Here is a 23,671-nt window from a genome sequence, read left to right as displayed (position 1 = left end):
CAATACCTTCGGGTTAAGTTTGCGCTATATAAATATGCAACAAAAAAAACCTCTGGCAATCCCCACGCACTGATACATTGACTATACACTCTCCTTGCAGTACTCTAATGATCCAGTCTGTTCGTACGTACTTGTACAATGAGCAAGACAAAGTTACATAATCAAACTTTTCCCCACTGCCAGAGGTAACATGGTTGCATATGCTGTGTACAGCAGAATGTAATGTGGTAGGGCCAAGGGGCAGCATCCTGTAAACATAATGAACACACGGACACAGATAGATAGTTGAACTGGGTACGGGCACATGCGCTCGGCTCCTTTTTATTACCATGGTCACATGTCCAGTGACGTGTATGCTGGGTGCATGTGGGGTGAGTGTAAGTCTGTGCTCCAGGAATGGTTGGTGGTGATAACAAGTACAAAAGTAATTATTGGATCATACACAGCGATTCAATCATAAAGGGTCTATGACTTGTGCTGCTGTAGTAAGGTAAGGGCACTAGATGTGAAATAATACACAAAAGATTCTATCGTAAAGAGTCCATTATTTATATTCACTGAGGTAGGGGGGCAGATCTGAAATCATACACAAAACAATCTTATAATAAAGGGTCCACGAGTTGTGGTGCACTGAGGTAGGGACATCAGAAGCAATCAGCGTGTGCGGAGCCAGCGATGATACGTGGTCCGTGCTGGCCGCAGTTGGAGCAATGTCTGTTGCCTAATGGACTGCGTCATCTGCAATCGCAACTCGAACAAGAGATGAAACATCTATGGAATACATTGTCGAAACATGTAGGTTTCACGGACGTTATAGTTCAAATTGTCAGCTGTGCTGCCCGCAGTGTAGAGTGCCTTTCAGTGTTCGTTTGGACTTGCAAGATTAATTTGGTTATTATACTAAAGCTATAACTGATATAAAACAAGTTCTTGAAGCAAGGATACGAAAAGGATATTGTGTAGGTTTTGAGGGAAGTTATACTAAGTTGTGTACTGCACTTTTAATTAATGATTGAAGAGTGAATTTAATTGTGAGCTCTGATTGCCGCAGTGTAGGCAGGAGGCAGTGGTCAGGAAGGGCACACAGGCATGTGGCATTGAGTACAGCAGAACAGGCATTGGAATTCAGCATGTGTGCAGCCAGTGATGATAAGTGGTGCACTGAGTTAGTGGCACGTGAACGAAGCATCTTTTGTGGAGTCTGCGATGATGCGTGGTCCGCGTGGGCCGCACTGGTAGCAATGTCTTTTGCCTACTGAATTCTGCCTTAATAAAGCCATATGGCAATGACTTATGGTGCACTGAGTTAGTGGTACCTCTGGCGCGCAGCGTGTGCACACTCTGCGATAATGCGTGGTCCGAGGGGGGCACACCGGTAGCAATGTCTTTTGTCTAATGAATTCTGCCCTATTAAGTCCACGTAGCGTTGACTTGTGGTGCACTGAGTTAGTGGTACCTCTGGCACTCAGTGTGTACACACTCTGCGATGATGCGTGGTCCGTGGGGCAGCAAGGGAAGCAATGTGTCTTGGCTACTGGACTGCGTCATCTGGAATCGCCACTCCACCAGAATTGTGTGCCCTGCTGTCTGCAGTGTAGGCAGGAGGCAGCGGTCAGCAAGGGCCCACAGCCACATGGCGTTGAGTACAACTTCACTGGCATTGGCAATTCAGCATGTGTGCAGCCAGCGATGATAAGTGGTGCACTGAGTTAGTGGCAGGTGAAAGAACCAGCTTGTGTGGAACCTGCGATGATGCATTGTCCGAGTGGGCATCACTGGTAGCAATGTTTTTTACCTACTGAATTATGCCTTAATAAAGCCACGTGGCAATGACTTGTGGTGCACTGAGTTAGTGGTACGTCTGGCGCTCAGCGTGTGTACACTCTGCGATGATGCGTGGTCCAGTGGGCGGCATGGGGAGCAATGTGTCTTGGCTACTGGACTGCGTCATCTAGAATCACCACTCCACCAGAATTGTGAGCACTGCTGTCCACAGTGTAGGCAGGAGGCAGCGGTCAGCAAGGGCCCACAGCCACGTGGTGTTGACATGAGCTGCACAGATTGGGAGCATTTGGTCTTCTTAACCCATTATAGTCTCTTACACAATTTGCATTGCTACTAATCTTGAATTGTGAACCGTGCTAACCCCAGTGTAGGCTGGAGGCAGTGGTCAGGATGTGTCAGGGATCCCCTCCCGCACATGGATTCCCTCCCACGATGCCACTGCCGTGTACCTGGTGCGATTGGAGGAGAGCGGACTACAACTCCCAGAATGCCCTCCGGCAACAATGCCTTATGCAACTCAAGAGTTCTGGTTACATAACACCAAGGGTAACGCCTAGTTTTCGTGTTATGCAACTCAAGAGTCATGGTTATACAACGCCGAGAGTACTACTTAAGGAGAAGAGCACTGGGACTCGGCGTCGGATATTTTTATCTTTGCCAGAGTACCTAGTTGAGGTACACGGACCCGTTGGAGAGTTGAGCGGTGGAAGGAACATTCTAAGGAGCGGAGGAGAGGCTCTGGCGTGTGCTTCCTGCCCGTGTCCTGTCCCGTTCTGCGAGCCGTATTCAACGTCATTGGGCATAAGTACCGTTGGTAGAGCCGAAGCTCCCAACGGCCTGACAATTTGAAGAAAACGAGGTTGGTGCGAGCCGAAGCTCCCAACCCTCGTTACTTGGGTAAACACACGCTTAGGGCTAAGACGCAATCCAGGAGGTGTTTCCGCGTCTTAGTCGTCGACACTCGTAGGAGAACTGGGAAAGGTAGAGCGGCTGCTCCCATCCATTCTCTGCACCACCTTGGGTTTCATCACTTAAACCCGGATACAAGAGACGCACACTAGGAGGTGTTCCCAGCGTCTTTGTGTTGTGGCAGTACTCTGGGGGATACTGGTAGAGCGGCTGTTCCCAGGTGGTAGAGAGCCCGGCCGGGTGACTCCCACGTGCCCCCCCCGTAGATTCCACAACCTTGGAACTACCCTTCACAGCGGTCGAGTGGCTTTGTCGGCCACTGCTTAGCACTGTGCCCTCCGTTGGAGCATACCGGGTCCGGTGTGCATGCGGAGGACGGTTAGAAGAGCTGTGAATGGGTATCGTACTTTAACTGGTGATTCCAGTACCGGTATTCTTTGTTGTCTGCAGTTGCTTATCTGTTTATTAAATCATCCTTAACCTCCATTCTCTGGTCCGTCGTCTGTTTGTCCCAACCCCGAGAAAGCCAGGACGTTACATAATATCCGACCTCTTCCATAACTATCTCCTGGTTGGGCGAACGACATGGCCACGATTGAGGACGTGTTGGCCGTCTTAGCCGCGATGCAAATCGAGCTCACCGCTTCCAAACAGGCAACAGCAGACGTTAAGGCTAGAATGGACGCTCTGCAGAACGATCCGCTACAGGCGGGTGCCTCTCAGACAGCGACGGCTACTGCGGTTGTGGTAGAGATGCCCGTAGCCATTCCTTTGGCGACACCAGAGAGGTACAGCGGAGACCCCAACACAGTGCAGGTATTCCTCACTCAAGTAGCACTGCATCTGTCCTGCAAACCAAAGGCCTTTCCTACCAGCCAAGCCAGAGTGGCCTTTCTGATCTCGTATCTTGCTGGGAACGCGGCGCAATGGGCAGTCCCACTGGTGAGCAGGGACGACCCTATCCTATGTGATTGGGGAGCCTTCCGCGAGGAATTCTTGAAGGTGTTTGATCGAAGGGCAGACTCGTATACTGCCGATCGAGAGATGTTGGAGCTGAGGCAAGGCACCAATGATTTGGTGCAGTACCTTAATGCTTTTCGAAGGCTAGTGGCCGAAACCAAGTGGCCCATAGCCAAACAAACTGCGCTGTTTCACCAGGGTTTGAGCGAAGAGCTCAAAGACGTGGTAGCACAAATCGACCCCCAACCCAAGACATGTGAGGGCTTGATCAACCTGGTGCTACGGCTGGACCATAGATTGAACGAAAGAAAGGGCGATCACAAGAGGAAAGGGAAAGCGCTGCCATTGTATGTTTCGATGGGTGGCCCTGAGACCAACTCCTCCACCAGGACGGAACCCATGGACATAGGAGCTATAAGGGCGAGCCGTACAGCCACTGAAAAAGAATCATGCCGCAAGCAAGGCCTTTGCCTTTACTGCGGAAAAAAGGGGCACTATGTACGCGAGTGTCCAGTCAAGCCAAAAACCTCACGATACCGAGCGAACAAAACGGTGACAGCAGTGGTGGACGCACCGGCGGAAAACTGAGGGACTCCGGGTCTAGGGAAGGGGCATCTTGGAGTCACACACACATCCCTTCCATGTTGAGCCCGAATCAAGAAGGGCGAAGACATTTGTTTATTACCATACACGTAGGAGTGCAGGACCAGTGGATACCCGTGGTAGCCATGGTTGATTCAGGAGCCACGGGCATGTTCATGGACTACAATGAAGCACGGAGACTGGGTCTCACTCTCCTTCTCAAACAGATACCAGAGGAGGTGTATGCTGTGGATGGGAGAAGTCTGGTGACCGGACCTATCGGACAGCACACAGGAGAAATACCGGTGAGGTTCGGAAAACTGCATAACGAACGTATCGATTTTAGCATAATCAGAGCCCCGCAGTACGGGGTCATATTGGTTCTACCCTGGCTCCAAAAACATAACCCAATGGTGGATTGGCCTACGCACCACATTGAGATGACTTCCCCGTTTTGTGAACAATGGTGCGGCATGCGGCAGGACCCCCACGAAGGCGAGGTAGGCGAAGGTCACACGGTCGCCACGGCAGCAGAAAAGGACGTAAAGCTGCCCAGAGAGTATCACAGTTTCGGGGACGTCTTTGATGAAATCCGAGCGGAGGTGCTCCCTCCACATAGACCGTTCGACTGCCAAATCGACCTGGTTCCGGGGGCTAGCGTTCCCAGCGGCAGACTGTATGCGCTCACAGAACCCGAAAACGTACATCTACGGGGATATTTGGATAAGTTACTAGGGCTGGGGTTCATCAGGCCGTTGAAATCCCCTGCCGCATCGCCTCTCTTTTTCATCCCGAAAGCGAACGGCGAATTGAGGGCCTGCGTGGACTTTAGGGCCTTGAACGCGATAACCATAAAAAACCGGTACCCCCTGCCTCTCATAAGCGTTCTCCTGGAACAGGTAAAAAAGGCCCAAATATACACAAAGCTTGATCTCAAGGGGGCATACCATCTTGTGCGCATGAGGGACGGCGATGAATGGAAAACCGCCTTTAAGACCAGGTTCGGGCTCTTTGAGTACCTCGTCATGCCGTTCGGACTATGCAATGCCCCTGCCACCTTCGGATATTTCCTCAATGAGGTGTTCCGGGAGGTATTGGATATCTACGTGGTCGTTTATATAGACGACATACTCATCTACTCCAACTCAGAGGAAGAACACGTACAGCACGTATCCGCGGTTCTCAAAAAACTGAGGGAAAACATGCTATACTGCAAACTCAGCAAATGTGACTTCCACGTCACATCAGTGGAATTCCTTGGGGTGATGCTGAGCCCCAACGGACAGGAGATGGCGGAACGCAAGATCAGAGCGGTGGAGGACTGGCCGGTGCCCCGAGGAGTAAAGGAAGTCCAGAGCTTCATAGGCTCCGCCAACTTTTATAGGCGTTTTATAGAGGGGTTTTCTGGCTTGGTTGCCCCGATCACGCAACTACTAAGGAAGTCTCAGGAGTTCGTGTGGGGACCGGAAGCACAAAGAGCATTTGTGGCCCTCAAGAAGGCCTTCAGCACCGCCCCGGTGCTAGCTCACTCGAATCCGGAATTACTCTATGTGGTAGAAGCGGACGCCTCTGATGTGGCGCTAGGTGCCATTCTATCTCAGAGGAATGAGGTGTCGGGTTTGCTCCATCCTGTGGCGTACATGTCTCGTAAATTGAACGACGCGGAGCGCAATTACCATATTGCGGAGAAGGAACTACTCGCGATAAAGGACGCATTTGCTGAGTGGAGGCATTTGTTAATGGGGGCCAGACACGTGGTTACAGTATATACGGACCACAGAAACCTCCAGTTTCTGACGGTGGCGCGGCATTTGTCTCCCCGTCAAATGAGGTGGATGATCTTTTTCTCCGGTTTCAATTTCCACATCACATACCGACCCGGTACGGAGAACTGGAAAGCGGACGCGCTTTCGAGGCAATCGAATGCCAGGGATCCGCAGCCGGTTGCCGAACATTCCATCATCCCTCCAGGAGTTGTGATAGGGGCGATTCAACCACAGACGTTCCTCAAGGGGGTTCAGAAGGGGACCCATACCTTCATGTGGCGGAGGTGGCTTCACAGCCACAATGAGTGGCAGATGAAGGACGGGATTCCGGTGAAAGGACGATGTATGTTGTTACCCACGCCTAGGCTTCGAAAACAGGCCTTCACCTGGTGCCACGTGTCTCCCTGTGCCGGCCATCTGGGTGTCAAAAAGACGGTAGCGAGCCTAGGACGGCAGTTCTGGTGGCCTGCCATGAGAACAGACGTCCGGAATTGGTGTTCATCATGTACCGTTTGCGCATCCATGAAATCGGACCACAGAAGATCGCAAGGACTCCTCCAACCCCTTCCTACACCGACCAAACCCTGGGAAAACATATCCTTAGACTTCATTGTCGGGCTACCAAAGGATCAAGGAAAGACAGCCATCCTGGTGGTGGTGGACTATCTCACGAAGATGGGGCACTTCCTTGCTTGCAATCAGGTACCTTCGGCAGGAGAGCTGGCGTCGTTGTTATTGAGGAATGTGGTGAGACTACATGGCCTGCCCAATGTGATCTTGTCGGACAGGGGGTCTCAGTTCACGTCGCACTTCTGGAAATCTTGGTGTTCGACGTTACACGTCAAGTCTGCCATGTCCACGAGTTATCACCCGCAGACGGACGGCCAGACGGAGCGCCTGAACCAGTCGCTCAAACAATATCTACGTTATTTTGTTGAGCAGGGGAAGGATGAGTGGGTGGACCTACTTTGGATCGCGGAAATCACGTACAACAACACCACACATTGTTCCACCAAGGCCTCCCCTTTTTATTGTAACTACGGCCATCATCCCCGGTTCTTGCCGTTTCTGCACCCGGTCAGGGAAGACAGATTGCCGACAACAGCCAAGCGGGTGGCCCGCATCAAGGAGGCCTTGCTGAGTTCTCGAGTTGCCCTGGAGGGGGCTAAGGCCTCGTATAAAGCCTTTTCTGATAGGAGGAGACGGCCTGGACCGGTCTACAAACCTGGGGATTTCGTCTGGGTCTCTACACGGCACATGAGATTCAAGAAAAGTAGCGTGTTCCATCCCCGCTTCATGGGCCCGTATAGGATCCTTCGATGCATCAGCCCGGTGAACTTGAAATTGTGCCTGCCCCAGTCCCTGCGGATCCATCCCGTGTTCCATGTTTCCCTCTTGAAACCCACGAACGCGGTGAGGCCTCGTGCGCCGGTGTCGGTGAATGTGGATTCGGAGGTGGAGTACAAGGTGGCTGGTATCTTGGTGTCAGGCTTGCCGGGTCCGAATCCTCAGGGCTGTGCCGATGCTCTATGGGGGCCCACCTCTGAATCGACCCAAGTCTGGCTATGTATATACACAGACTTTTGGGGCAATTGAGCGGGGGAAGGAAAGGGTGGGAACTGCGGGGAGGGAGACCTGTGGGCGAGAGACAAGAAACACAATAAGCACTTCTATTTCCCCTTTCCCTCTTTCTCTGTTCTTCACCCCCCTCAATCCACCCTTTCTTACCTGTAAAGAAATAAGAGTGATGTGTCACTTCAAAGAGGAGATGCGGGGGCTACTGCCTTGCGTATCTTGCCCTCTGAAGCTTTGGCGTACATCTCTTGGGACTATAAAAGAGAAGCACACACGTACACCAGAAATGAAAGCAACAAATATAACGTATAATGCTACCGCTACAGCGCTAAGATACTGCAGGCCTGAATAGTTCTGCAATGAAAAAGAGCTGGTGCTCATTAGTATCTATCTCGCTTTCCTTTTCAGAGAGAGAACTCTGTTATACTGATTTGGACAATGTCATGAAACAAATGAAAGTCGTATACGAAGACTCAAAGGAATAGGGTTACACTCATTCAACCATTCAATGTTCCTTTATCAGTCCCGATTGAACATTGAATATACTGTTTGAGAAAATGTCATGAAACAAACGAACACGAGATGCGCAACTTGAGGATGCCAAGAGGGTTATCGTCACCCTCATTCATCAAATCAAAGTTGCACTTCATACAATTCGCGGGCGCGTATTCACCCCGCATGAAACCGGGACGGGTTTCGCCAACGGGGTCAATCTAGCAGCCCAAGCGCCACTATGTGCGCGGTCGCTCCCCTGCACGGTGAATCTCTCACCTCCAACAGGGGAGTCACAGAAGTCGGTCTAGGATTGTGTCAACGACACTCTCAGTATGCGGTCGTAGGGTGTGTCCTTTGACACTCTTACCGCCATATGGTAAATGCAAGGCAAAGCGTCCAGCTTCCTCACGGGTGCTGTCGAATAATCGGCACCGCATCCCAGACTGCAGGGCTTTTATTTCCTGCTTCCGGTCCGCCGTCTTCCGCTGCGCAACGTGCTCGCGTTGCATCTCGGGAAGTGTAGTTTGTCGTTTTGCGTCTCGTATCTCGACCGTTGGCAGCGAGCGAGATTACGGGACGGCAGGTTCATGACAGCACATCCCCCTTTTACCGGGAGAGCGAGCTGCAAGAGGGTCTCTCCGGGTGCAGGCGATGAAACTTGGCAACCAACTTGGGAGCATGTACTGCCTCTCTAGGTTCCCATGAGTTCTCTTCAGGGCCGTAGCCTTTCCAGGCAACCAAGTACCACAACTTCTTTCCCACCCTCTTGGAGTCCAAGATGTTTTGTACCACATACTCCAACTCCCCCTGAACTATCACAGGCGCAGGGCGAGTCGAGATCTTACCCCGAGCGGGTTTCAGTAGGGAAACGTGAAAGACGGGATAGATGCGCATATGGGAAGGTAGTTTTAATCTCACGGCCACGGGATTGATATGCCTCTCTACTTGATATGGGCCTATGTATTTCGGATTAAACACGCTGTACCTCCTAAATCTGATATGTTTCGTGGACAACCAAACCCATTCCCCCTTGTCATAGGTTGGACCTGGTCGACGCCTTCTATCCGCTTGTGTTTTGTACTTTTCTTTTGCCTTGACTAGGTTACCCTGTATGGCCACAAGTGTTTTGCGCATATGCTGCAGTCGTGTGTGTACTTCAGGAATGCGTGTATTAGACCTCGGAAGCGTCAGTGGTGTGACTCTCGGGTGGAAACCATATGTGCTAAAGAACGGTGTGTATTGCGTGGAGGAATGTTTGGCGCTGTTGTATGCAACTTCCGCTGCCCATAACCAGTCCACCCACTCATCAGTGTTAGCCTTAACATAGCACCTGAGATATTGTTTCAAAGTCTGGTTGAGTCTTTCGGTTTGTCCATCCGTTTGTGGATGGAAACTGGTAGAGATGGAGGTGGCCATTTGTAATTCAGAACACCATGTTTTCCAAAATCCCGCAGTGAACTGGGCCCCTCTGTCCGAAACAATATCCTGGGTAAGTCCATGGAGACGGACGATGTGGATCAATAACAGCTTTGCCAACTGACTGGCTGTAGGGGCTTGTTTCCACGCTATGAAATGGCCCATCTTTGTTAAATAGTCCACCACTACAATTATAGCGGTATTCCCTTGATCTCTTGGTAAGCCCACTATGAAGTCGACCGAAATCCTTTCCCAGGGGACTGACGGCGTAGGCATGATTTGTAACAATCCTTGTGTGGCCTAGTGATCTGTTTTTGCTCGAACACACCTGTCGCATTCTTGGACCCACCTCAATACGTCTGGACGGATTGTGGGCCACCAAAACTGACGTAACATCTTCTCCAACGTTTTGGCGCCTCCTGGATGACCTGCACATGGTATATCGTGACACCATACAAACGCAGCCCGACGAAGCTTGTAAGTAGGAAGCAATAGTTGGGATCCTTTCATGGGAAGCCCTTGTCTCACTCTCCATTCTGGATGTGCTTTGAGCCATCGCTTCCACGTGAAGTGTTGTATCCCATGTCGGGTGTCTTGTAGGAATCTTTCGGTTCGTAGAGTGCATATCACCTTGGTAGGCTCGATGATGGAATCCTCTCTGGTCTTCTCCTCAGGGAAAACGACTTCTTGTCTAGTCAGAGCATCTGCCTTTTTGTTCTGGGATCCAGGACGGAAGGTTACCACGAACCGGTATTCAGCAAAGAATAACATCCACCTGAGTTGGCGTGGTGTAAGATGTTGTGCATCCTTCATAAACTGGAGGTTACGATGATCAGAAAATACCGTAATTTTGTGTACTGCTCCCATTAACCAATGTCTCCATTCCAGGAAGGCGTCTCGGGAGGCTAATAGTTCTTTCTCTGCTATGGTGTAGTTCTGTTCTGCTGCGTTGAGTTTTCGAGACATAAAGGCAATTGGATGTAGACATCCCGTGGATTCTTGATGTTGTGAAAGCACCGCTCCTATCGCTGACTCTGAAGCATCTGCTTCTACTACGAAAGGCAGATCAGGATTGGCATGTGTAAGTATGGGAGCGGTAACAAATTCGTTTTTGAGAAGGTCAAAGGCTGTTTGGGTATCCTTGGTCCATAGGAACGGTGTCTTTTTTCGAGTTAGTCTTGTCAATGGCGTGACTATGTCCGAGAAATTCCTGATAAATCGGCGATAGAAGTTCGCGAACCCCAACAGCCTCTGTATTTCTTTGACATTGTGTGGACGAGGCCATTCGAGAATGGCTTTCACCTTTCTTTCCGCCATCACTTGTCCGGAAGGGGTAAGCATCACTCCCAGGAATTCCACCGTTGTGACGTGAAATTCACACTTTGTGATCTTGCAGTACAACTGCTGTTTCCGTAGAGCTTGTAAGACCAAACGTACATGATCAACGTGTTCTTCTTCGTTGTCCGAGTAGATTAAAATGTCGTCTATATAGACCACTACGCATAAGTCCAAATACTGTCTCAGGACCTCATTGAGAAAGAACTGGAATGCCGCTGGGGCGTTACATAGTCCGAAAGGCATTACCAGGTATTCATAAAGACCGTACTGGGTTTTGAAGGCGGTCTTCCATTCATCTCCTGCTTTGATGCGCACTAAGTGATACGCACCCCTTAAATCCAATTTTGTGTATATGCCTGCTGCTCTCACTTGTTCCAACAACACAGGGATGAGGGGGAGAGGATACCGATTCTTGATGGTGATTTCATTCAATGCCCTGTAGTCAATGCAACATCTCAAATCTCCATTGGCTTTGGGAATGAAAAAGAGGGGAGATGCCGCTGGTGATCTTGAAGGTCTAATAAACCCCAGCTCGAGGTATTTGTCCAAATATTCCCGTAGATACATTGTTTCAGGTAGGGTAAGGGCGTATATTCTCCCACAGGGCACAACTGCTCCGGGAGCCAAATCTATGCGACAGTCGTACTCTCTGTGTGGTGGGAGTTTTTCGGCCTGACTGTTGCTAAAGACATCTGTGTAGGGCGCATAGCATGATGGAAGCGCAACCTCTTTCTCAGCGGCAGTGGCCACATGGTGGCTTATGGCTAAGATCTTTGATGGCCGGGGCGGTAATGCAGTACAATGTAATTTACAGTACTCCGACTCGAACCTCACTGTCTTGTGGGTCCAGTGGATGGTGGGATTGTGTTTTTGTAGCCACGGTAGGCCTAGAATAACACCATATTGTGGAGCATGTATGATGCAGAACGTTATGTCTTCTCTATGAGAATCCTCGTACACGATTTCGTACTCTAGCGTGTTATGTGTGATGGGACCAGTTTCCAGCTCTTGTCCATCCACCGTATACACTTTCTCCGGGTTGGGTCGGGGAACCGTTTGCACCTTCAATCGTTGTGCTTCGCGTAGGTCCATAAAACATCCGGTGGCTCCAGAGTCTACCATTGCCATAAAGTGTTGGGTTTCGTGGTTAACTGCAATCGTCATTGGTATAAACAAGTGTTTGGTGGTATCGATATCGTATGCAGCCACTGAAGGGATGGAATATTCGCCTGAAGACTTCCCTTCTTTCTTCTTCAAGCTTTGTCGTTTCCCTCTTCCTTTTCCATGGTTAGAGCGGTGGTTTGTCCTACCCTTCCCCTACCGTACTTGGGTTTCACTGGGCATTCTCTGAGGAAGTGCCCCTTTTTTCCGCAATATAGACACAACCCTTGTTTCCGGCGATGGTCTCGTTCGCTGAGTGTCAATGACGCTCTCACCGTGCCTATTTCCATGGGTTCTGGTTGGTCGTTCGTTTTCTCCCCGCTGTAGCTTTGATCGCTGAAACCTACCCCTTTTTCTTTCTTTTTGTTATCCCCTCGTCTTTCTTTAAGCCGGTGATCCAATCGAAGCGTTAAGTCTATCAGCTCTGTACACGTGCGAGGTTGAGGATCGATTTGCGCCACTACATCTTTGAGTTCTTCCGAGAGACCTTGGTAGAAAATAGCGGACTGTTTGGCTTCTGGCCATTCTGTCTCTGCTACGAGTCTTCTAAAGCTGTTTAAATAACTAACCAACTCAGAGGTTCCTTGGCGTAATCCCAAGAGATCCCGATCTGCTGAAAACGTGTCAGCTCTGCGGTCGAACGTTTTTTCGAAGCTTTCCTTGAATTCATCCCAATCATATAATTTCGGATTGTCTCTCCGCACAAGGGGAACTGCCCATTGAGCGGCCTCTCCTCCCAAGTAAGAAATCAAGAACGCCACATGGGCCTGATTCGTACTGAACATTTTGGGCTTACAGTTGAAATGTAAGAGGACTTGTGTGAGGAACACCTGTACCTTTTTGATGTCCCCAAAAAACCTCTCCGGTGGGGATAGCTGAATGTGTGCTGGCATCTCTACCACTACTGAAGGTGTGTGGGTCATACCTCCTTCATCAAAAGGGTTTCTTTGTAGTCTATCTACGCGGGTATGAAGCGCCGCGGTTTCCTGACGTGAAGCGGACAATTCAGCTTGTACAAGCGTTAAGGGCGCGACTACGTCTTCTAAGGTGGCCATGATAAACTCAGCACAACTAGGAGGACACTGATTCGTGGGCCGATTATTCTGTCAGGCTTGCCGGGTCCGAATCCTCAGGGCTGTGCCGATGCTCTATGGGGGCCCACCTCTGAATCGACCCAAGTCTGGCTATGTATATACACAGACTTTTGGGGCAATTGAGCGGGGGAAGGAAAGGGTGGGAACTGCGGGGAGGGAGACCTGTGGGCGAGAGACAAGAAACACAATAAGCACTTCTATTTCCCCTTTCCCTCTTTCTCTGTTCTTCACCCCCCTCAATCCACCCTTTCTTACCTGTAAAGAAATAAGAGTGATGTGTCACTTCAAAGAGGAGATGCGGGGGCTACTGCCTTGCGTATCTTGCCCTCTGAAGCTTTGGCGTACATCTCTTGGGACTATAAAAGAGAAGCACACACGTACACCAGAAATGAAAGCAACAAATATAACGTATAATGCTACCGCTACAGCGCTAAGATACTGCAGGCCTGAATAGTTCTGTAATGAAAAAGAGCTGGTGCTCATTAGTATCTATCTCGCTTTCCTTTTCAGAGAGAGAACTCTGTTATACTGATTTGGACAATGTCATGAAACAAATGAAAGTCGTATACGAAGACTCAAAGGAATAGGGTTACACTCATTCAACCATTCAATGTTCCTTTATCAGTCCCGATTGAACATTGAATATACTGTTTGAGAAAATGTCATGGAACAAACGAACACGAGATGCGCAACTTGAGGATGCCAAGAGGGTTATCGTCACCCTCATTCATCAAATCAAAGTTGCACTTCATACAATTCACGGGCGCGTATTCACCCCGCATGAAACCGGGACGGGTTTCGCCAACGGGGTCAATCTAGCAGCCCAAGCGCCACTATGTGCGCGGTCGCTCCCCTGCACGGTGAATCTCTCACCTCCAACAGGGGAGTCACAGAAGTCGGTCTAGGATTGTGTCAACGACACTCTCAGTATGCGGTCGTAGGGTGTGTCCTTTGACACTCTTACCGCCATATGGTAAATGCAAGGCAAAGCGTCCAGCTTCCTCATGGGTGCTGTCGAATAATCGGCACCGCATCCCAGACTGCAGGGCTTTTATTTCCTGCTTCCGGTCCGCCGTCTTCCGCTGCGCAACGTGCTCGCGTTGCATCTCGGGAAGTGTAGTTTGTCGTTTTGCGTCTCGTATCTCGACCGTTGGCAGCGAGCGAGATTACGGGACGGCAGGTTCATGACACTTGGATTCCGCGTGGTGCAGGGGCAAACTATGGTATCTGGTGGCATGGAAGGGGTACGGACCCGAGGAGCAGTCATGGGAACCTGCGGCGGGGGTTCACGCTCCTCGTCTGGTGTCGTCGTTCCATCGTCGATTTCCTTCCTGTGCTGGTCCTGCTGGGGGGTGCTGATGGGAGAGGGATGTACTGTCAGGAATCCCCTCCCTCACATGGATTCCCTCCCACGAGGCCACTGCCGTGAACCTGGTGCGATTGGAGGAGAGCGGACTACAACTCCCAGAATGCCCTCCGGCAACAATGCCTTATGCAACTCAAGAGTTCTGGTTACATAACACCAAGGGTAACGCCTAGTTTTCGTGTTATGCAACTCAAGAGTCATGGTTATACAACGCCGAGAGTACTACTTAAGGAGAAGAGCACTGGGACTCGGCGTCGGATATTCTGATCTTTACCGGAGTACCTGGTTGAGGTACACGGACCCGTTGGAGAGTTGAGCGGCGGAAGGAACATTCTAAGGAGCGGAGGAGAGGCGCTGGCGTGTGCTTCCTGCCCGTGTCCTGTCCCGTTCTGCGAGCCGTATTCAACGTCATTGGGCATAAGTACCGTTGGTAGAGCCGAAGCTCCCAACGGCCTGACAATTTGAAGAAAACGAGGTTGGTGCGAGCCGAAGCTCCCAACCCTCGTTACTTGGGTAAACACACGCTTAGGGCTAAGACGCAATCCAGGAGGTGTTTCCGCGTCTTAGTCGTCGACACTCGTAGGAGAACTGGGATAGGTAGAGCGGCTGCTCCCATCCATTCTCTGCACCACCTTGGGTTTCATCACTTAAACCCGGATACAAGAGACGCGCACTAGGAGGTGTTCCCAGCGTCTTTGTGTTGTGGCAGTACTCTGGGGGATACTGGTAGAGCGGCTGTTCCCAGGTGGTAGAGAGCCCGGCCGGGTGACTCCCACGTGCCCCCCCCGTAGATTCCACAACCTTGGAACTACCCTTCACAGCGGTCGAGTGGCTTTGTCGGCCACTGCTTAGCACTGTGCCCTCCGTTGGAGCATACCGGGTCCGGTGTGCATGCGGAGGACGGTTAGAAGAGCTGTGAATGGGTATCGTACTTTAACTGGTGATTCCAGTACCAGTATTCTTTGTTGTCTGCAGTTGCTTATCTGTTTATTAAATCATCCTTAACCTCCATTCTCTGGTCCGTCGTCTGTTTGTCCCAACCCCGAGAAAGCCAGGACGTTACATAATATCCGACCTCTTCCATAACTATCTCCTGGTTGGGCGAACAACATGGCCACGATTGAGGACGTGTTGGCCGTCTTAGCCGCGATGCAAATCGAGCTCACCGCTTCCAAACAGGCAACAGCAGACGTTAAGGCTAGAATGGACGCTCTGCAGAACGATCCGCTACAGGCGGGTGCCTCTCACACGGCCACGGCTCCTGCGGTTGTGGTAGAGATGCCCGTAGCCATTCCTTTGGCGACACCAGAGAGGTACAGCGGAGACCCCAACACAGTGCAGGTATTGCTCACTCAAGTAGCACTGCATCTGTCCTGCAAACCAAAGGCCTTTCCTACCAGCCAAGCCAGAGTGGCCTTTCTGATCTCGTATCTTGCTGGGAACGCGGCGCAATGGGCAGTCCCACTGGTGAGCAGGGACGACCCTATCCTATGTGATTGGGGAGCCTTCCGCGAGGAATTCTTGAAGGTGTTTGATCGAAGGGCAGACTCGTATACTGCCGATCGAGAGATGTTGGAGCTGAGGCAAGGCACCAATGATTTGGTGCAGTACCTTAATGCTTTTCGAAGGCTAGTGGCCGAAACCAAGTGGCCCATAGCCAAACAAACCGCGCTGTTTCACCAGGGTTTGAGCGAAGAGCTCAAAGACGTGGTAGCACAAATCGACCCCCAACCCAAGACATGTGAGGGCTTTATCAACCTGGTGCTACGGCTGGACCATAGATTGAACGAAAGAAAGGGCGATCACAAGAGGAAAGGGAAAGCGCTGCCATTGTATGTTTCGATGGGTGGCCCTGAGACCAACTCCTCCACCAGGACGGAACCCATGGACATAGGAGCTATAAGGGCGAGCCGTACAGCCACTGAAAAAGAATCACGCCGCAAGCAAGGCCTTTGCCTTTACTGCGGAAAAAAGGGTCACTATGTACGCGAGTGTCCAGTCAAGCCAAAAACCTCACCATACCGAGCGAACAAAACGGTGACAGCAGTGGTGGACGCACCGGCGGAAAACTGAGGGACTCCGGGTCTAGGGAAGGGGCATCTTGGAGTCACACACACATCCCTTCCATGTTGAGCCCGAATCAAGAAGGGCGAAGACATTTGTTTATTACCTTACACGTAGGAGTGCAGGACCAGTGGATACCCGTGGTAGCCATGGTTGATTCAGGAGCCACGGGCATGTTCATGGACTACAATGAAGCACGGAGACTGGGTCTCACTCTCCTTCCCAAACAGATACCAGAGGAGGTGTATGCTGTGGATGGGAGAAGTCTGGTGACCGGACCTATCGGACAGCACACAGGAGAAATACCGGTGAGGTTCGGAAAACTGCATAACGAACGTATCGATTTTAGCATAATCAGAGCCCCGCAGTACGGGGTCATATTGGGTCTACCCTGGCTCCAAAAACATAACCCAATGGTGGATTGGCCTACGCACCACATTGAGATGACTTCCCCGTTTTGTGAACAATGGTGCGGCATGCGGCAGGACCCCCACGAAGGCGAGGTAGGCGAAGGTCACACGGTCGCCACGGCAGCAGAAAAGGACGTAAAGCTGCCCAGAGAGTATCACAGTTTCGGGGACGTCTTTGATGAAATCCGAGCGGAGGTGCTCCCTCCACATAGACCGTTCGACTGCCAAATCGACCTGGTTCCGGGGGCTAGCGTTCCCAGCGGCAGACTGTATGCGCTCACAGAACCCGAAAACGTACATCTACGGGGATATTTGGATAAGTTACTAGGGCTGGGGTTCATCAGGCCGTCGAAATCCCCTGCCGCATCGCCTCTCTTGTTCATCCCGAAAGCGAACGGCGAATTGAGGGCCTGCGTGGACTTTAGGGCCTTGAACGCGATAACCATAAAAAACCGGTACCCCCTGCTTCTCATAAGCGTTCTCCTGGAACAGGTAAAAAAGGCCCAAATATACACAAAGCTTGATCTCAAGGGGGCATACCATCTTGTGCGCATGAGGGACGGCGACGAATGGAAAACCGCCTTTAAGACCAGGTTCGGGCTCTTTGAGTACCTCGTCATGCCGTTCGGACTATGCAATGCCCCTGCCACCTTCCAATATTTCCTCAATGAGGTGTTCCGGGAGGTATTGGATATCTACGTGGTCGTTTATATAGACGACATACTCATCTACTCCAACTCAGAGGAAGAACACGTACAGCACGTATCCGCGGTTCTCAAAAAAACTGAGGGAAAACATGCTATACTGCAAACTCAGCAAATGTGACTTCCACGTCACATCAGTGGAATTCCTTGGGGTGATGCTGAGCCCCAACGGACAGGAGATGGCGGAACGCAAGATCAGAGCGGTGGAGGAATGGCCGGTGCCCCGAGGAGTAAAGGAAGTCCAGAGCTTCATAGGCTTCGCCAACTTTTATAGGCGTTTTATAGAGGGGTTTTCTGGCTTGGTTGCCCCGATCACGCAACTACTAAAGAAGTCTCAGGAGTTCGTGTGGGGACCGGAAGCACAAAGAGCATTTGTGGCCCTCAAGAAGGCCTTCAGCACCGCCCCGGTGCTAGCTCACTCGATTCCGGAATTACTCTATGTGGTAGAAGCGGACGCCTCTGATGTGGCGCTAGGTGCCATTCTATCTCAGAGGAATGAGGTGTCGGGTTTGCTCCATCCTGTGGCGTACATGTCTCGTAAATTGAACGACGCGGAGCGCAATTACCATATTGCGGAGAAGGAACTACTCGCGATAAAGGACGCATTTGCTGAGTGGAGGCATTTGTTAATGGAACCAGACACGTGGTTACAGTATATACGGACCACAGAAACCTCCAGTTTCTGACGGCGGCGCGGCATTTGTCTCCCCGTCAAATGAGGTGGATGATCTTTTTCTCTGGTTTCAATTTCCACATCACATACCGACCCGGTACGGAGAACTGGAAAGCGGACGCGCTTTCGAGGCAATCGAATGCCCGGGATCCGCAGCCGGTTGCCGAACATTCCATCATCCCTCCAGGAGTTGTGATAGGGGCGATTCAACCACAGACGTTCCTCAAGGGGGTTCAGAAGGGGACCCATACCTTCATGTGGCGGAGGTGGCTTCACAGCCACAAGGAGTGGCAGATGAAGGACGGGATTCCGGTGAAAGGACGATGTATGTTGTTACCCACGCCTAGGCTTCGAAAACAGGCCTTCACCTGGTGCCACGTGTCTCCCTGTGCCGGCCATCTGGGTGTCAAAAAGACGGTAGCGAGCCTAGGACGGCAGTTCTGGTGGCCTGCCATGAGAACAGACGTCCGGAATTGGTGTTCATCATGTACCGTTTGCGCATCCATGAAATCGGACCACAGAAGATCGCAAGGACTCCTCCAACCCCTTCCTACACCGACCAAACCCTGGGAAAACATATCCTTAGACTTCATTGTCGGGCTACCAAAGGATCAAGGAAAGACGGCCATCCTGGTGGTGGTGGACTATCTCACGAAGATGGGGCACTTCCTTGCTTGCAATCAGGTACCTTCGGCAGGAGAGCTGGCGTCGTTGTTATTGAGGAATGTGGTGAGACTACATGGCCTGCCCAACGTGATCTTGTCGGACAGGGGATCTCAGTTCACGTCGCACTTCTGGAAATCTTGGTGTTCGACGTTACACGTCAAGTCTGCCATGTCCACGAGTTATCACCCGCAGACGGACGGCCAGACGGAGCGCCTGAACCAGTCGCTCAAACAATATCTACGTTGTTTTGTTGAGCAGGGGAAGGATGAGTGGGTGGACCTACTTTGGATCGCGGAAATCGCGTACAACAACACCACACATTGTTCCACCAAGGCCTCCCCTTTTTATTGTAACTACGGCCATCATCCCCGGTTCTTGCCGTTTCTGCACCCGGTCAGGGAAGACAGATTGCCGACAACAGCCAAGCGGGTGGCCCGCATCAAGGAGGCCTTGCTGAGTTCTCGAGTTGCCCTGGAGGGGGCTAAGGCCTCGTATAAAGCCTTTTCTGATAGGAGGAGACGGCCTGGACCGGTCTACAAACCTGGGGATTTCGTCTGGGTCTCTACACAGCACATGAGATTCAAGAAAAGTAGCGTGTTCCATCCCCGCTTCATGGGCCCGTATAGGATCCTTCGATGCATCAGCCCGGTGAACTTGAAATTGTGCCTGCCCCAGTCCCTGCGGATCCATCCCGTGTTCCATGTTTCCCTCTTGAAACCCGCGAACGCGGTGAGGCCTCGTGCGCCGGTGTCGGTGAATGTGGATTCGGAGGTGGAGTACGAGGTGGCTGGTATCTTGGTGTCAGGCTTGCCGGGTCCGAATCCTCAGGGCTGTGCCGATGCTCTATGGGGGCCCACCTCTGAATCGACCCAAGTCTGGCTATGTATATACACAGACTTTTGGGGCAATTGAGCGGGGGAAGGAAAGGGTGGGAACTGCGGGGAGGGAGACCTGTGGGCGAGAGACAAGAAACCCAATAAGCACTTCTATTTCCCCTTTCCCTCTTTCTCTGTTCTTCACCCCCCTCAATCCACCCTTTCTTACCTGTAGAGAAATAAGAGTGATGTGTCACTTCAAAGAGGAGATGCGGGGGCTACTGCCTTGCGTATCTTGCCCTCTGAAGCTTTGGCGTACATCTCTTGGGACTATAAAAGAGAAGCACACACGTACACCAGAAATGAAAGCAACAAATATAACGTATAATGCTACCGCTACAGCGCTAAGATACTGCAGGCCTGAATAGTTCTGCAATGAAAAAGAGCTGGTGCTCATTAGTATCTATCTCGCTTTCCTTTTCAGAGAGAGAACTCTGTTATAATGATTTGGACAATGTCATGAAACAAATGAAAGTCGTATACGAAGACTCAAAGGAATAGGGTTACACTCATTCAACCATTCAATGTTCCTTTATCAGTCCCGATTGAACATTGAATATACTGTTTGAGAAAATGTCATGGAACAAACGAACACGAGATGCGCAACTTGAGGATGCCAAGAGGGTTATCGTCACCCTCATTCATCAAATCAAAGTTGCACTTCATACAATTCGCGGGCGCGTATTCACCCCGCATGAAACCGGGACGGGTTTCGCCAACGGGGTCAATCTAGCAGCCCAAGCGCCACTATGTGCGCGGTCGCTCCCCTGCACGGTGAATCTCTCACCTCCAACAGGGGAGTCACAGAAGTCGGTCTAGGATTGTGTCAACGACACTCTCAGTATGCGGTCGTAGGGTGTGTCCTTTGACACTCTTACCGCCATATGGTAAATGCAAGGCAAAGCGTCCAGCTTCCTCACGGGTGCTGTCGAATAATCGGCACCGCATCCCAGACTGCAGGGCTTTTATTTCCTGCTTCCGGTCCGCCGTCTTCCGCTGCGCAACGTGCTCGCGTTGCATCTCGGGAAGTGTAGTTTGTCGTTTTGCGTCTCGTATCTCGACCGTTGGCAGCGAGCGAGATTACGGGACGGCAGGTTCATGACAGCACATCCCCCTTTTACCGGGAGAGCGAGCTGCAAGAGGGTCTCTCCGGGTGCAGGCGATGAAACTTGGCAACCAACTTGGGAGCATGTACTGCCTCTCTAGGTTCCCATGAGTTCTCTTCAGGGCCGTAGCCTTTCCAGGCAACCAAGTACCACAACTTCTTTCCCACCCTCTTGGAGTCCAAGATGTTTTGTACCACATACTACAACTCCCCCTGAACTATCACAGGCGCAGGGCGAGACGAGATCTTACCCCGAGCGGGTTTCAGTAGGGAAACGTGAAAGACGGGATAGATGCGCATATGGGAAGGTAGTTTTAATCTCACGGCCACGGGATTGATATGCCTCTCTACTTGATATGGGCCTATGTATTTCGGATTAAACACGCTGTACCTCCTAAATCTGATATGTTTCGTGGACAACCAAACCCATTCCCCCTTGTCATAGGTTGGACCTGGTCGACGCCTTCTATCCGCTTGTGTTTTGTACTTTTCTTTTGCCTTGACTAGGTTACCCTGTATGGCCACAAGTGTTTTGCGCATATGCTGCAGTCGTGTGTGTACTTCAGGAATGCGTGTATTAGACCTCAGAAGCGTCAGTGGTGTGACTCTCGGGTGGAAACCATATGTGCTAAAGAACGGTGTGTATTGCGTGGAGGAATGTTTGGCGCTGTTGTATGCAACTTCCGCTGCCCATAACCAGTCCACCCACTCATCAGTGTTAGCCTTAACATAGCACCTGAGATATTGTTTCAAAGTCTGGTTGAGTCTTTCGGTTTGTCCATCCGTTTGTGGATGGAAACTGGTAGAGATGGAGGTGGCCATTTGTAATTCAGAACACCATGTTTTCCAAAATCCCGCAGTGAACTGGGCCCCTCTGTCCGAAACAATATCCTGGGTAAGTCCATGGAGACGGACGATGTGGATCAATAACAGCTTTGCCAACTGACTGGCCGTAGGGGCTTGTTTCCACGCTATGAAATGGCCCATCTTTGTTAAATAGTCCACCACTACAATTATAGCGGTATTCCCTTGATCTCTTGGTAAACCCACTATGAAGTCGACCGAAATCCTTTCCCAGGGGACTGACGGCGTAGGCATGATTTGTAACAATCCTTGCGTGGCCTGGTGATCTGTTTTTGCTCGAAAACACCTGTCGCATTCTTGGACCCACCTCAATACGTCTGGACGGATTGTGGGCCACCAAAACTGACGTAACATCTTCTCCAACGTTTTGGCGCCTCCTGGATGACCTGCACATGGTATATCGTGACACCATACAAACGCAGCCCGACGAAGCTTGTAAGTAGGAAGCAATAGTTGGGATCCTTTCATGGGAAGCCCTTGTCTCACTCTCCATTCTGGATGTGCTTGGAGCCATCGTTTCCACGTGAAGTGTTGTATCCCATGTCGGGTGTCTTGTAGGAATCTTTCGGTTCGTAGAGTGCATATCACCTTGGTAGGTTCGATGATGGAATCCTCTCTGGTCTTCTCCTCAGGGAAAACGACTTCTTGTCTAGTCAGAGCGTCTGCCTTTTTGTTCTGGGATCCAGGACGGAAGGTTACCACGAACCGGTATTCAGCAAAGAATAACATCCACCTGAGTTGGCGTGGTGTAAGATGTTGTGCATCCTTCATAAACTGGAGGTTACGATGATCAGAAAATACCGTAATTTTGTGTACTGTTCCCATTAACCAATGTCTCCATTCCAGGAAGGCGTCTCGGGTGGCTAATAGTTCTTTCTCTGCTATGGTGTAGTTCTGGTCTGCTGCGTTGAGTTTTCGAGACATAAAGGCAATTGGATGTAGACATCCCGTGGATTCTTGATGTTGTGAAAGCACCGCTCCTATCGCTGACTCTGAAGCATCTGCTTCTACTGCGAAAGGCAGATCAGGATTGGCATGTGTAAGTATGGGAGCGGTAACAAATTCGTTTTTGAGAAGGTCAAAGGCTGTTTGGGTATCCTTGGTCCATAGGAACGGTGTCTTTTTTCGAGTTAGTCTTGTCAATGGCGTGACTATATCCGAGAAATTCCTGATAAATCGGCGATAGAAGTTCGCGAACCCCAACAGCCTCTGTATTTCTTTGACATTGTGTGGACGAGGCCATTCGAGAATGGCTTTCACCTTTCTTTCCGCCATCACTTGTCCGGAAGGGGTAAGCATCACTCCCAGGAATTCCACCGTTGTGACGTGAAATTCACACTTTGTGATCTTGCAGTACAACTGATGTTTCCGTAGAGCTTGTAAGACCAAACGTACATGATCAACGTGTTCTTCTTCGTTGTCCGATTAGATTAAAATGTCGACTATATAGACCACTACGAATAAGTCCAAATACTGTCTCAGGACCTCATTGAGAAAGAACTGGAATGCCGCTGGGGCGTTACATAGTCCGAAAGGCATTACCAGGTATTCATAAAGACCGTACCGGGTTTTGAAGGCGGTCTTCCATTCATCTCCTGCTTTGATGCGCACTAAGTGATACGCACCCCTTAAATCCAATTTTGTGTATATGCCTGCTGCTCTCACTTGCTCCAACAACACAGGGATGAGGGGGAGAGGATATTGATTCTTGATGGTGATTTCATTCAATGCCCTGTAGTCAATGCAACATCTCAAATCTCCATTGGCTTTCGGAATAAAAAAGAGGGGAGATGCCGCTGGTGATCTTGAAGGTCTAATAAACCCCAGCTCGAGGTATTTGTCCAAATATTCCCGTAGATACGT

This window comes from Triturus cristatus, chromosome 5_1, assembly GCF_964204655.1.
Source record: "Triturus cristatus chromosome 5_1, aTriCri1.1, whole genome shotgun sequence".
NCBI classification, from domain to species: Eukaryota; Metazoa; Chordata; class Amphibia; order Caudata; family Salamandridae; genus Triturus; species Triturus cristatus.
This window is presented reverse-complemented; position numbering follows the sequence as displayed.